Here is a 15,343-nt window from a genome sequence, read left to right as displayed (position 1 = left end):
CTGCCTTGTCCATTTTAACCTCTTCCCCCATCCCAGCCTTGTCCATTCTCGCCCTCACCCCCTGCCTTGTCCATTTTCTCTCCTCCCCACCCCAGCCCTGTCCATTCTCTCCCTCACCCCCTGCCTTGTCCATTTTCTCTCCTCCCCACCCCAGCCCTGTCCATTCTCTCCCTCACCCTGCCTTGTCCATTTTCTCCCCTCCCTCTCCCCAGCCTTCTCCATTCTCTCTCAGCTTAATCCATTCACTCCCCTCCCCCACCCCAGCCTTGTCAAGTTTGAATTGAGTATATTGACAATCTTAAAAACCAATGACACAATCCGATGCTTTGGGGTATAAGACCAGGGAAAATTGAACATTTGGGAGGACAACTGCCACTAGACCAACAGCTATAGACTGTTAGTCAGAACTCTCTGAGAGGTACCTGTCTAGAGAAGGAGTTTGCACAGAAAAAAACACAACACTGACCTGGAGAGCCAATTTACTGACAAAGGAAAAGAAAAGATTCAGCTGCTGGCTGGTTTCAAAATTTGAATCTTTCTGTAAATCTTAATTGGGAGTATTTTCGGACTAGTATTACAGAAGGGAAGGTAAAGATAGGTTAGGTAAAAGAGGTGTAATTAGTTGTGAGTTAATTCTTCTCTAATATACTTCAAGAAATAAAGTTGTTAATTTTTACTTTAAATAGTTCTTGGCCTCTCGAACTTTCACAGATTACTGCACGGGATAAATCTTTTCTGTTTTGCTGGTTTAAATTAAGCAGGAAGATTTACCCGGTGTCGTAACAGATTTGGGGGTTTGGGTTCTGTAATTTGAACTGGTTGAGACAGATTTGAATAGATTTGGGGTACAAAAATTCCCAGCAGATTTAAACACTTGCAGGTTAATGTCCTAGATCTTTAAATAAAACGTAGGTGAGACAATTTGTTTAATTTCGGTGACTTGTGGTTGATTAAATTAAAAGTGAGAGAAATAGCTCTAAAAATTGCTGAAAAGGTTGTGGGATTTGAAGATTATTCTCAAATTTGCCAAGAAAGTTTAGAAGGAAAGAAAAAGGCCATGCTTTTAAAATTAGCGAATAAGTTAGATTTGGGCTTAACCAAGGACAAAAGTAAAGCTGAAAAGGACTTACTCAGACACTTAGGTGTATCCGAGAAACAGGCAAGTGCAGTAGAGGTAGAAAAACTTAAATTACAATTGAGAAAAATGGAGTCAGAAAATAAACAAAGAGAGAGAGAGAGGAAAAAGAGAGAGAGAGAAAGTTCTTGGCTGAGCAAAGAGAAAGAGAAAAGAAAGGGAGAAACAAAGGGAGAGAGAAACGAGAGGAAGAGAGAGGGAATTTGAATTTGAGAAGTTGCGACTTAGTCAGCAAAGTCAAGTTAACAAGATGGAAATTAAAACAGAAGGTCGTGAGATCCAAGATGGTGGCGTTCTGAGTGGTCTGCTGTGCTGGGCTCCGTGTCATATCCCCAGGCAAAGTGGACCTTTACCACCACCACCCCCCACCTCACCAACCATCCCCAGGAGAAAAAAAGTGCTTACTTAAACTTGTTGATCATCTGGAGCTGCTGAAATTGTCTGTGACAGCTTTAAGGCCAGAATGAAATCGAATAAAGGAGTACTGCAGATAGGGCACTCCCCTACTACATCGGGGATGCCTGCAGCCAGTGCTTAAATTCTGGGGCGGCCCCTTTGGATCTAATAGTTCAGCAGCATATACTCTCTGAGTTTGCCAAACTCCGAGAGTGGATTCAAGTGGCAGTAGAAGCATGAGCATGAAATCCAGCTACTGGACTGAAGAATGGAGGCAGTGGAGGAGGGGACCGCAGCATCGGAGATCGTGATGGAGGTCTCGGGAGGAAGGATCTGAACGCTGGAAGACCAAGTTCGGGTCCTTTAGGAAGAAGTCCTGGAAAACAAAAATAGAAGAAAAAAACGTACGGCTCAAGGGTCTTCCAGAACATAAGGAAGGTGACGACCTTGTTGGCTTCCTGGAGGTGTGGCTCCCGTAGTTCCTGGGGCTGGATTTGGAGTCGGAAGTGTGGAGTGAGCCCACCAGATCGCAAAGCGCAGGTCCAGGTCAGACCCGTGCCCTCACACGGTCCTACTGCAGCTCTTGATTTGATGAACTTAAGGAACCTGAACATTCAATACTCCTTAGGTACTTGGCTGTGTTGCGTTGGGGGGACGATAGTAACTTTGACTCCACAGAAAAGATGAAAGACTTTGTGAATTCTTTGAATTAAAGGATTTGAGTCAGGATGGGGGGGGTAGGCATTGTTGCGGACAATGGTATGGGTTATTTTTTATTGCCCCTTCTTTTCTCTTCTCTCTCCCCTTTTTTTGTGGTTATTGACTTTATACGTACTGCCTTGATGTAAAACCGGTTTTATTTTATGTATCAGTCACTTCAGTATTATCTAGGGTCCCTTTTTTTTACTGCTGTCCTTTTGATTTTGTATTGGGGGGTGGCTAGATCTGTGGTTAAGATGAGTGGAGGGGGAGGTGGGCATCCATTGTTAACTTTCAGAATGTAAATAACAGGTTTTCCTCATTTGTGAATTGGCTGGGGCTTGGATACAGCCTCAGCTAGAGGGAGTTAAGATGGTAGCAAGGATTGGGAGGAGTGCCTCCTACGGGCAAGGAGGAAGATCTCTAGTGAATTGGGAGTTATTTGAGTGTTTGCTTCATTTAAATATAGTGATTAGTTTTTTAGTTGTAGTAGTTTTTATAGAAGTAGTTTTTAGACTTTATAGAGTTAATGTCTTTATCGCTCATCATACCTCAGATAAACTTCCTCCTCTTGGGAAACCACAGGCTACCCTGGATGATCATGGCTCGTGATTTTGCTCAGGTGGTGGATCTGGAATATAAAAGGGAGCCATTCCCCCTTAAAAGAAAGAAGTGGTTTTCTAAGGAAGGAAAGGGTGGGCATCGCCCTAATGCAAGAGATGCATTTAACTAATAAGGAATATCTGAAATTGCAGCAGGGGGATTATGACAGGATATTCTTCTCCTCCTTTAGCTCTAAGAGTAGAGGAGTGGCTATACTGGTAAGAAGGAACCTCCCTTTCCAGGTAACGGAGCAAATTAAAGATGAACATGGACAGTTTATCATTCTTAAAGCTCTAATACATGGAGAAGAGTATGGTGTCTTGAATGTATATTGTCCCCTGGTGCACCCTCTTAAATTTCTAATTGATGCAGTGGCTAAATTAGTGAATCTTGGGGTGCGCCACATGATCATAGGAGGGGATTTTAATCGCCTAATAGATCCCGAGATTGACAGGGTGCCAAGAGGCCTGGCAGGTATGCCTGCGCAGTCTAAGCACTTGGTGGATATCTGTGAAGAGTTGAGACTAGTGGATGTGTGGAGGCATCTCCACCCTAATGGAATAGACTTTACTTTCTACTCCAACCCACACAAGTGCATTACGCGAACTGACATGTTTTTTATGCCAACTGACGGTTTGGACAGTATATTAGCGTGTAAAATTGGGGAAACAGTCATCACGGATCATGCGCCAGTGTATTTAGAATACAAGGGTAGTGGATGGATGCATGGTACTGGTGCAAGGACCCATTTCTGTTAGGGGATAGCAAATCTGTTGAGTACATCAGAAGAGAGTTCAGAGCCGCCTTGGATATCAACTCAGGTATGGCCAGTAATCCGGCAATACTTTGGGAGGTCACTAAGGCATAATTACGAGGTCTGATCATTTTGTATCCTGACTAGAAGGAGGCAGAAGGAAGAACAGATGCTGGAGGCCCGGCTGAAGATAGCTGAGAAAACATAGTATAATAGGTCGTCATTGGTTAAGCTGCAGCAAGTAGCTAAAAAAGAGGTCTCCTTTGCTAAGCAGGGACTGTTTGAATTTGGAGATAAGCCAAGTAGATATCTGGCATACTTGACTAGGAGGGAAAATGCTTCCCAATCTATTATGTCTGTTAGGGAGAAGGCTGGCATGATTATCCATGAGTTGAAGAAGGTCAGTGTTAGACTTAGGGAATACTTCGCAGAGTTATATTGGTCAGAAAGGTTGGGGCTGGCAGGGTGGGATCGGATGGGTTTGGAGTGGGCGAGGGGGTGGGGGTGGACGGGGTTGGGGGGCAAGGGGAGCGGGTTGGGAGCATACGGGATTGGAGGGCGGGGGAGTGGAGTGGGAGCAGATGGCGTTGGGGGCAGGCGGGGGGGCGGGGTGCGAGTGGACAGGCTTGGAGGGAGGGGGAACGGGGTGGGAGAAAACAGGGTTGGGGGCAGGCAGGGTGGGAGTGGACAGGGTTGGGGACGGGGTGTGCGCGCTGTGCTGCTGCCTAGTCTACTGAACGGAGAGCAGACTTCACAGAAAACTCCAAGCCCCAGAGGAAATCAATTAAACGAATAATCAATTATCCGAACGAAACAGTGCCTGCTCATCTCGTTTGGATAATCGAGGTTCCTCTGTGTTTGGTGTCACAGGCACAGTAGTTAATACTGCTGCCTCACTTGGGTTCAATTCCCACCTTGGGCAACTGTCTGTGTGGAATTTGCACATTCTCCCCGTGTCTGCATGGGTTTCCTCCGGGTGCTCCGGTTTCCTCCCACAGTCCAAAAATGTGCAGGTTAGGTGAATTGGCCATGCTAAATTGCCCGTAGTGTTAGGTGAAGGGGTAAATGTAGGGTAATGGGTCTGGGTGGGTTGCTCTTCGGAGGGTCGGTGTGGACTTGTTGGGCCGAAATGCCTGTTTCCACACTGTAAGTAATCTAATCTAATTTTTTTTTTCGATAGTAAGTAAAATTTTAAAAAAGTCACTAAATTGCAGCTTTCGCAGAGTGAGGGAGCGACGGATCTTCCAGATTTGAAGAGATATCTAATAAGCGCCATGTTAGCATATGTTGTTGACTGGGTACGGAGGGGAATTCGGAGTCGATTTGGTTGACGTTGAAGCCTTGCAGTTGAGATGCCCACTAGTTAATTTATTATTTATGGATAAGTAGAGATCCATGGCCGAGCAGTGTAAGAATCCAGTCATTTTAAATATGGTGAAAGCCTGGAGGATAATGAGGCAAGACGAGGGCAATTGGACTAAGACTTCGCCATTTACTCAGCTGATGGGAGCCCAAGGATTTAAACCTGGGGCAATGGACTCCGGCTTTAAGTTATGGGAAAATAAAGGAATCTCATGCCTGGGATATTTGTTCAAGGGGTGGTCTTGATGTCAATTAGTCAGTTAAGCCAGAAATATGGATTGTCTAATCGGGACCTTTTCAGATAAGCAATTATATACAGAGGAAGACCACGCTCCTGGCTCAGTGGTACAATCAGACATGGAGAAAAGAGTACTCTAGTGTATGAGTGCTCTTTCAGTCAATACTTTATATCATTTACACAAAGGACATGCCTTAGGAGACGTGGAGGGACTCTGTAGGACGTGAAATCGAGAGCTAGGAAAGGATATTTCATCAGAGATATGGGAAGATATAAGGAAAATTTCAGTATGTAACAGAACACAGATCTGCAATTGAAGATCTTACACAGGGCTCATATGGCACCAGAGAGGCTAGCTAAATTTAACAGAGAAACGTCATCAGGGTGTCCCAAATGTAACATTAGGATAGGTACTCTCACACACTGCTACGGGTATTGTTGTAAGATCCATAGATACTGGAGTGCTATAGTAAGAGAGCTAAAGGACATCCTGAGGATTGAAATTAACATGGATCCGGTATTTCTTCATTTGGGGTTGCCAAATTTGCCCTCTCTGGGGGAACACAGGAAAAGATTGTGTAACATCCTTACCCATTGTGTGAGGAAGAACACTCTAGTGAATTGGATGACAGAAAAACCACCAGGTCTTATGGGGTGGTGTAGGCTGGGGATGGAGCATCTCCACCAAGACTACCTCACAAATATAGCGCACCACAAAACGGAGAGTTTGACAAGGCGTGGCGGCCCTTTTAAAATTATATTGATGCAGACTTATCAACAATACTAATTAGGGCTGTGGTACAATAGCTGGTGCTCCTAGGAATAGGAGCCTCAGTGGGGGTGTGATGAGTGAAATAGAATAAAGTAGTGAGATATAATTTAATTTTAAGTTAATTGAATTTAGTTTAAGTTAGTATTTATTTAATATGTTTGTAGTTTAGTTTAAGTAGATATGTTAGTTCTGGTAGAATAGTAGGCCATTCATTACTAATAGTATTGCATTATGACTTTGTTGACCTGCCTCTACGTTTCTGTTTTTTTATTTTTTTTTGTATATAGATGTTTTGTAAAAGATTTTAAAAGGTCTGTCATAAAAATATTTATTAAAAAAGAGAGAAGGTGGTGATATATATATGTCAAAACTCTGCTCCATTTTGATGAGAAAGGTGTTGAAGACTTCTTTATTTCATTTGAAAAATTGGCAGATGGAGTGGTGCAAGGATTTATGGGTAATGCTAGTTCAGACCAAACTGGTAGGCAGAGTTAGTGAGGTATTTGTCACACTGTCAGATGAGGTGTCAAGAGACTATGAAAAGGTTAAACAGGCTATTTTAAGTGCTTATGAATTGGTACCAGAAGTGTACAGACAGCGGTTCAGAAACACAAAGAAAGAACCAGGTCAGACTTATGTTGAGTTTGAAAGAACTAAACATAGTCATTTTGATCGATGGGTGTGTGCTTTGAAAATAGATTGGACATTTGAGGCTCTAAGAGAGATTATTCTGCTGGAGGAGTTTAAAAACTCACTTCCAGAGATGGTAAGAATTCACATGGAGGAACAGAGAATTAAGGAAGTGAAAAGGGCAGCAGAATTAGCAGATGAATACATGCTGGTGTATAAGACAAGCTTCCGGCCAGAATTTCATCCTGTGATGGATAGAAGTTGGGAGAAAAGGAGATCCTACACTACTAAACCAAGAGTAGAGAGCACTGGTAAGAATTTACCACAGGATAAAAAAGAAGTCCAAGAGGGTGGAAAGGAGGTGGAAGGTCTCAGGTGTTTCCACTGTGGTAAAGTTGGACACAAAGTCACAGTGCTGGTTGTTAAAGAAAGGCACTGTGGGAAAAGTTGTGGTAAAAGAAGCTAAGGCGGTGTCATTAGTGAAGTTAGTAAAGGAGACCCCAAGAAGACCCGAGGAGCTACAGCAGAGTGCACAGCCGAAGCAGGGGCTGGGTATGGAGTTAGTACCTGATCTCTACAAAGAATTCACCTCTGTGGGTTAAGTTTACTCAGAAAGAACAGGGGGAGAAGGACAAGAAGTTATAATTTTGAGAGGTACAAGATCTAACCAGTCACTGAGTGTAAGAGATGAGCAAATATGCACTCTTTCTCATACGTTACCAGAGAGTGTGGTAAAATGTGAGATAAATGGACAGAAATTTAGTGTTCCCCGATGTAAGATCAGGTTGGAGTGCCAACTCAAGACTGGGGAAGTTACAGTGGCAGTGATTGACAGAGTGTCAGTTCCAGGAATTCATAGAGTCATAGAGAGGTACAGCATGGAAACAGACCCTTCAGTCCAACCTGTCCATGCTGACAAGATATCCCAACCCAATCTAGTCCCACCTGCCATATCCCTCAACCCTTCCTATTCATATACCTATCCAAATGCCTCTTAAATGTTGCAATTGTACCAGCCTCCACCACATCCTCTGGCAGCTCATTCCATACATGTACCACGCTCTGAGTTAAAAAGTTGCACCTTAGGTCGCTTTTATATCTTTCCCCTCTCACCCTAAACCTATGCCCTCTAGTTCTGGATTCCCCGACCCCAGGGAAAAGACTTTGCCTATTTATCCTATCCATGCCCCTCATAATTTTGTAAACCTCTATAAGGTCACCCCTCAGCCTTCAACGCTCCAGGGAAAACAGCCCTGCCTGTCCAGCCTCTCCCTATAGTTCAAATCCTCCAACCCTGGCAACATCCTAGTAAATCTTTTCTGAACCCTTTCAGGTTTCACAACATCTTTCCGATAGGAAGGAGACCAGAATTGCACGCAATATTCAAACAGTGGCCTAACCAATGTCCTGTACAGCCGCAACATGACCTCCCAACTCCTGTACTCAATACTCTGACCAATAAAGAAATGCATACCAAACGCCTTCTTCACTATCCTATCTACTTGCCAAACCACTTTCAAGGAGCTATGAACCTGCACTCCAAGGTCTCTTTGTTCAGCAAAACTCCCTAGGACCTTACCATTAAGTGTATAAGTCCTGCTAAGATTTGCTTTCCCAAAATGCAGCACCTCACATTTATCTGAATTAAACTCCATCTGCCACTTCTCAGCCCATTGGCCCATCTGGTCCAGATCCTGTTGTAATCTGAGGTAACCCTCTTCGCTGTCCAATACACCTCCAATTTTGGTGTCATCTGCAAACTTACTAACTGTACCTCTTATACTTGCATCCAAATCATTTATGTAAATGACAAAAAGTAGAGGACCCAGCACTGATCTTTGTGGCACTCTACTGGTCACAGGCCTCCAGTCTGAAAAACAAGCCTCCACCACCACCCTCTGTCTTCTACCTTTGAGCCAGTTCTGTATCCAAATGGTTAGTTTTCCCTGTATTTAATGAGATGTAACCTTGCTCACCACTCTCCCATGGGGAATCTTGTCAAATGCCTTACTGAAGTCCATAAGGAGAGAGAGATAAGAAGGGATTTCTATGCTGGACAGACTTCGTTTAGAAAAGATGAGGCTTAGGTGCTTAAAAGTATCCACAACACTCTTCCAAAGTCAATTCTTGTTTCATTCAGGACCTGAATAGATTAATAGATGAAAACAGTTTTCCAAAGTATGCAGTAGACAAGTCTCTGTCTCTCTCTCTCTCCTGAAGAAAATAAGAAGCAAATTTAATATGAAGAAATGTGAGATAAGTCAGGGCACTGAAAGGAAATGCCCATCCTGACAGCTAGCCTTGGTGAAATCTGCTGGTTGTATATCAAAGACCAACTAAATTACATCCACCATTGTGACTAGTTTGGGAATTATTTGGCAGCATGTAAGGTGGAAGTGACTCCCCTTGTTGTGGAAAAGCTCAAGGAAAACTAAGAAACTGAGGAGTTAAGACAGAAATATCTTGGTATTTTCCCAGACTGTGTGGTAACCAGATTCCATTATCATAAGTCACAGCACGAAGTGAGAAGTAAAGAGAAAGATGAAGGAGTTGAGGTTCAGTTAGTGGATACCCTGTTTGACATAATGATGGAGGAAAAACCTGAATAGGCAGAGGATCAGACTGAAGTGTTCACCCTTGAAAGGCTAATGGACTTGCAACAGCAAGACAAGACAATAAAAGATATACGTGTGGATGCCTACTCTGTAAAGGAGGCAAAGAATATTCCGCAGGGTTATTATCTGAAAGATAGAATTCTAAGGTGGAAATGGAGACCATAGCAGGTTAGTGCAGAAGAGAAATGGCTGAAGTGCACCAGATTGTGTTGCCGGTAGTGTACAGACAGGAGGTACCCAGAGGAACGGAAGACTCAGGCTCAGGTACAAAAACATTTTTATTGCCTGGAATGCACAAGGATGTGATTAACTTTGCTGTATGTATCATACATGCCAAATGGTATGTAAGCGACAGGTGGTAATAAAACCAGCACCTTTGTTGCCAACTCCTGCATATGAAGAACCTTTCATGTGGGTTATAATTGATTGTGTAGGTGCCCTCCCAAGACCTAAAAGTGGAAACCAGTACTTGTTAACCATAATGGATGAGCCTACCAGATTTCCAGAGGCAATTCCATTACAGAGAATCAAAGCAATAAAGGTAGAAGAGGAGTTAGTAGCTTTCTCCACAAGTATGGGCTACCCAGAGAGATTCAGTTGGACTAAGGGTCAGATTTTACTGCTAGGCTGTTTAAGGACATTATGGATAGCTTCGGTATACAGAATTTTAAATCCAGTGTGTATCATCCTGAATCCCAGGGACCTTTAGAAAGGTGGCATCAGATCTTTAAGACCATGTTGAGAGCATACTGTCAGGATTACCCGAATGATTGGGATAAAGGTACCCCATTCGTATTGTTTGCCATTAGAGATGCCCCAAATGAATCTACTCAGTTTACTCCCTTTGAGTTAATATTTGGTCATGAAGTGAGAGGCCCTTTGAAATTAAAGAAAAATTGACAGGACCGAAGTTGGAGATCTCACACTTAGATTATGTATCAGAGGTGAGGGAGAGACTAAATCAAGTAGGTGAGTTAGCTAAACAGCACTTAAAGAGGGCACAGTATAGAATGAAACAAGTGGCATAGAAAAGCTCTGAGACTTGAACGTCTTCCTGAGGAGATAACGTGTTTGTACTGTTACCAGTGACAGGAGATCCCTTCAAAGCCAGGTTTAGTGGTCCTTATCAAATTGAGAAGAAGTTGAGTCAGGGGAACTATTTAGTAAAGATGCCAGATAGAAAATAAAGATTTCATGTATGTCATGTAAACATGTTAAAACCGTAATACACTTGAGAGAAAGGACTAGAGAAACAGGTGTTAGTTACTGACTCGCAGAGTGAGGAATCAAATCCAGATGGTGTGGATTTTGGGTGCCTCAAAATAGAGTAAAAATGAAGAAGTCCTTGAGGAGTGGGATAGGTTAGTAAGCTATCTATCTCAGGAGCACAGAGAGGAGTTGAAAAATGTGTTACTGTATTATAAGGACATATGTAAGAATCAGATGGGGAGGGCTAATGCTATTGTACATGAAGTAGACATAGGGAATACTGCTCCAATAAAACAACACTCCAATCAGCTTAATACTTTCAAAGCCAGATAGGTCCAGATGGAGGTGAGGTCATGCTCAACGAGGACATCATTGAACCAAGCCAGAGCGAGTGGAGTTCACCTATCGTCTTAGTTCCCAAACCAGACAGGACTCAATGATTCCACACAGATTATTGGAAGGTCAAAGCCGTTACAAAGTCGGACTCCCATCCAATTCCTAGATTGGAGGACTGCATTGAGAAACTCAGACAAGCCAGTGACATCACCAAAAGTTGAACTTAATGCGTGGTTACTGGCGGGTGCCTTTATCAGAGTCGGCGAAAGAAATTTCTGCATTTGTAGCCCCAAATGGGCTACATCAGTTTAAAGTGATGCCCTTTGGAATGATGAACACACCTGCCACATTTCAAAGACTCACGAACAGATTTCTGGTTGGGTTAACAAACTCTGCACTCTATTTGGACGATGTAGTAATCTTTCGTAAATCCTGGAAAGTTGGCAGAGCTCTTTGAACGACTACGAGAAGAAAAACTGGTGATAAACTTAAATAAAATGAAATTTGCAAAACCAGAGGTGACGTTCTTGGGATATAACATAACATCAGTCATGGAGGGTTGACCTCACGGAACGCAAAGACAAAGGCCATTGAGAAATTTCCACGGTGAACCTTGAAGAAAGTGATGCTTCGATTCTTAGGATTCTATTGGAAGTTTGTTCCAAACATCAGCAGTGTCGTGGCAACGTTAACTGATTTGCTGAAGAAGAACACAAAGTTTCGGTGGACCGAACCATACCAGGAGACAGTGAGGTCTGCAGATGCTGGAGATCAGAGTTGAGACTGTGTTGCTGGAAAAGCAAGAATCAGGATGAAGGGCTCCGGCCCGAAACGTCGATTTTCCTGCACTCTGATGCTGCCTGACCTGCTGTGCTTTTCCAGCAACACACTCTCAACTCAGAACCATGCCAGGAGGCATTTGACCATTTGAAATCAAGATTAACCACCAAACCAGTTTTAGCTACACCAAAGTTTTCAAAACCTCTTAAAGTTGCCATCGATACTAGTGACATTGGAGTTGGAGCTGTACTCCTACAGGAAGATGAGGATGGGATTGAACTGCCAGTCGGATACTTTTTGAAGAAGCTCAACATCTACCAGAGGAAATACTCCACAATTAAATGGAACTATTCAGTTTGGTACTGGCCTTACAACATTTTAATGTGTATGTCACGAACAATGTGTCAGAGACAGTTGTGTACACTGAACACAATCCACTTACATCCTTAGAACGTTTTAAAGATAAGAATATGAGACTATTTCGTTGGAGTCTTATATTACAGACTTTTTAAAACTCATACATGTTGCGGGTCGGAAGAATGTAATTGCAGATGCGTTATCGTGGATTTAACGGATAGATTTTAGATGAGATTTGTCTTTATTTAACGTTATAGATATATACAGGTATATGGGAAGAAGTTAAGTTGAACTTATATTAAAGTTATCTGTATGTTAGGGTAATGTATTTAAAAGGTAGAGGAAAAAAAATGAAGCCATCTTTTCATTATAATGATTCATTTTTTCTTAAGGGGGAAGTGTTATGAAGGTGTTATGGGTGTACTATACCTTTAAGAGAGTAAAAGCTAGCAGTGACAGCACCAAGTGTTCTTAATAAGACACAATGTAACATGTGCTCCAGCTACTGGGGTAGCTAGTTGCCTGGAAACGACAAAACAGATTCAAATTCAGCCAATCAGTTTAAATTATATCCTGGAAAAAAAAATACCAAATTTCAATCTAGTTTGAATTGGGTATATTGATAATCTTAAAAGCCGACGACACAATCCGATGCTTTGGATTAGAAGACCGGGGAAAATTGAACAGTTGGGAAGAGAACTGCCACCAGACCAACAGCTAGAGTCTGCTAGTTAGAACTCTCTGAGAAGTACCTGTCTAGAGAAGGAGTTTGCACAGAGAAAAATATCAATACTGACCTGGAGAGCAAACCTACCGACGAAGATAAGGAGAAGATTCGGCCGCTGGCTGGTTTCAAAATTTGAATTTTCCTGTAAATCTTAATTGGGAGTTTTATTGGACTAGTATTATAGAAGGGAAGGTAAAGATAGGTTAGAGAAAGGTGGTGTAAATAGTTGTGAGTTAATTATTCTGTTATATTTTAAGAAATAAAGTTGTTAATTTTTACTTTAAATAGTTCTTGGCCTCTCGAATTTTCTCAGATTACTGCACAGGATAAATCTTTTCTGTGTTGCTGCTTCAAATTAAGCAGGAGAGTTTACCCCATGTATAACATTATATTATTGTCTTGTTTATCCTAATCCATTCTTTGGCTGATTTTTGCATTTTACATTCATTAATTTTCCTAGGATCACATGTTGCACTCAATTCCATCTCTTTGGCATTTTGGTTTCTGAGTCACTGTATTTCTTTCAAGTCCTGGCAGTGGGATGAAGAGAATTTTTTAAAAATCAGTTCTTCAAAACCACAATTTATTTGTATCTTACATAAATTGTATTTTCTCGTCTCACTAGTTCCACAATCTCAAATAGAGCTCTTTTGTGACAGCTGCATTCTAAAAGAGGAAGAGAAAAAAACATCCATTTATATAATATCTTTTATGTACTTGTCAATCCAAAGCATTTTAGAGCCAATTAATTAGTTTATAAAATGCACTGTTGTAAAAAGATTTGGCAGATATGTAAGTATAGCAATGTTCTAGAAACAGCAAGAACAAATAATGTGTTGTCATGTTGTTTGAGAGGAATATGAGCCAAAAAACAGGGGAGAACACATTTCAACTTCTCTGAATACTGTAATGGAATCTTTTAGCTGACAGGGCAAATGATGTTGAGATTTAATGTCTTGTCCAAACTCACCACTAACTTCTTCGATACTCAATTTGGAGTGTTAACTTGGGTGATGTGTTCAAGCTTCTGAAGTAGGATTTGAAAATTAAACCTTTTGATATTGATACAGTGACCCATTGATCCAAAACTATCACAACAAAGGTGCATAATAAAAGATTTCTTTTCCCTTTTGCGTTTCTTTGTCTCCCTGCAAATTTTGATCAAAGAAAAGTAAGTCTAAAGGGAGTGCTTATTGTTCTGTGTGTGCTTCTAGTAAGTGTGCACATTTCCTGTTAAACTTCAGTATTTCCTGTGAGACATTCAACAGGTGATATACTATTGAAAATCTTGCATGCATGGTTTGAGCTGTAACTCTTTAGGAAACATTTATGCCTCTGTACTGAATTTTCTCAGGTCCTGAATACAGTAATATGGGCAATAATGAAGTAGTTGGGAAAATACAGTGAGCATGGGAAAATTAGATTCTTGATACTCAGAATAATAAGTCTGATTTTGCACATAAGGTGGAGGTGCCAGTGTTGGATTAGGGTGGACAAAGTTTAAAAATCACATGACAGCAGGTTATAGTCCAACTGTTTTATTTGGAAGTACAAGCTTGCAGAGCACTGCTCCTTCATCCGGTAGCTAATGACTAACTACCTGATGATGGAGCAGCGCTCTGAAAGCTTGTACTTCCAAATTAAACAGTTGGACAACAACCTGGTGTTGTGTGATTTTTAACTTTACACGTAAGGTTTAACAAATTGATGAGAATCTCGCTAGTGAGTGGTCTATTTGCATGTATTAATACCTTACTAACACCAAATCTCACCTCATTGACATGCAAGTTGCTATTTTTCCAGGCAGTAGAGTGGAACTATACAGCGACAATTTCTTGCACAAAATTCTGAGCAGATCCCTAGCTGTTGCAACTTGCCAGGATCTTCTCGAGGTAGCCATCTTGGGCAACATTTTAGGGGACGCTCCCTAGGTAGTGACTGTCTGCACGTTCCATCCAGGGAAGCTGGCGTCGCACAAACATCAGTTTCACCACATGAAATTGACTCATCTCCAACTCACTTATAATAAAGTTCACCACTTTAAGACTGCATATTGGAGATCAGCAACTTTTTATTGGAGATCACCCTTTTTATTGGGTGAGATTGAGTACTGCAGATGCTGGAGATTAGAGTCAAGAGTGTGGTGCTGGAAAAGCACAGAAGGTCAAGCAGCATCCGAGAAGCAGGAATGTCCAGTGCAATAGGTGGATGGAGGTGGGGGTAATGGTGATATGTCGGAGGGGAGGGGGGTGCAGATAGGTAGGAATGAAGATGGGACAAGTCATGAGGATGGTGCTGAGCTGGAAGGTCGGAACTGGGGTAAGGTGGGGGAGGGGAAATGAGGAAACTGGTGAAATCCACATTGATGCCATGGGTTTGGAGGGTCCTGAAGCGAAAGATGAGGCGTTCTTCCTCCAGACATCGGGTGGTAAGGGAGTGGGGATGGAGGAGAACGCCTCATCTTCCGCCTCAGGACCGTCCAACTGCATGGCTTCAACCCCATTCCTCATTTCCCCTCCCCCACCTTATCCCAGTTCCAACCTTCCAGCTCAGCACCATTCTCATGACTTGTCCCATCTGTTTATCTTCTTTCTGCACTTATCCGCACCTACCCACCTACCTGCACCACCCTCCCCTCTGACCTATTATTTTCACCCCACCTCCATCCACCTATTGCACTCTCAGCTACCGTCCCCCCCAGCCCCACTCCCCTCTCATTTATCTCTACAC

Source organism: Chiloscyllium plagiosum, unplaced genomic scaffold, assembly GCF_037043375.1.
Source record: "Chiloscyllium plagiosum isolate Xiang-an unplaced genomic scaffold, Cpla_swu_hap1 HiC_scaffold_23, whole genome shotgun sequence".
NCBI lineage: Eukaryota > Metazoa > Chordata > Chondrichthyes > Orectolobiformes > Hemiscylliidae > Chiloscyllium > Chiloscyllium plagiosum.
Note: the sequence above shows the minus strand (reverse complement) of the source record.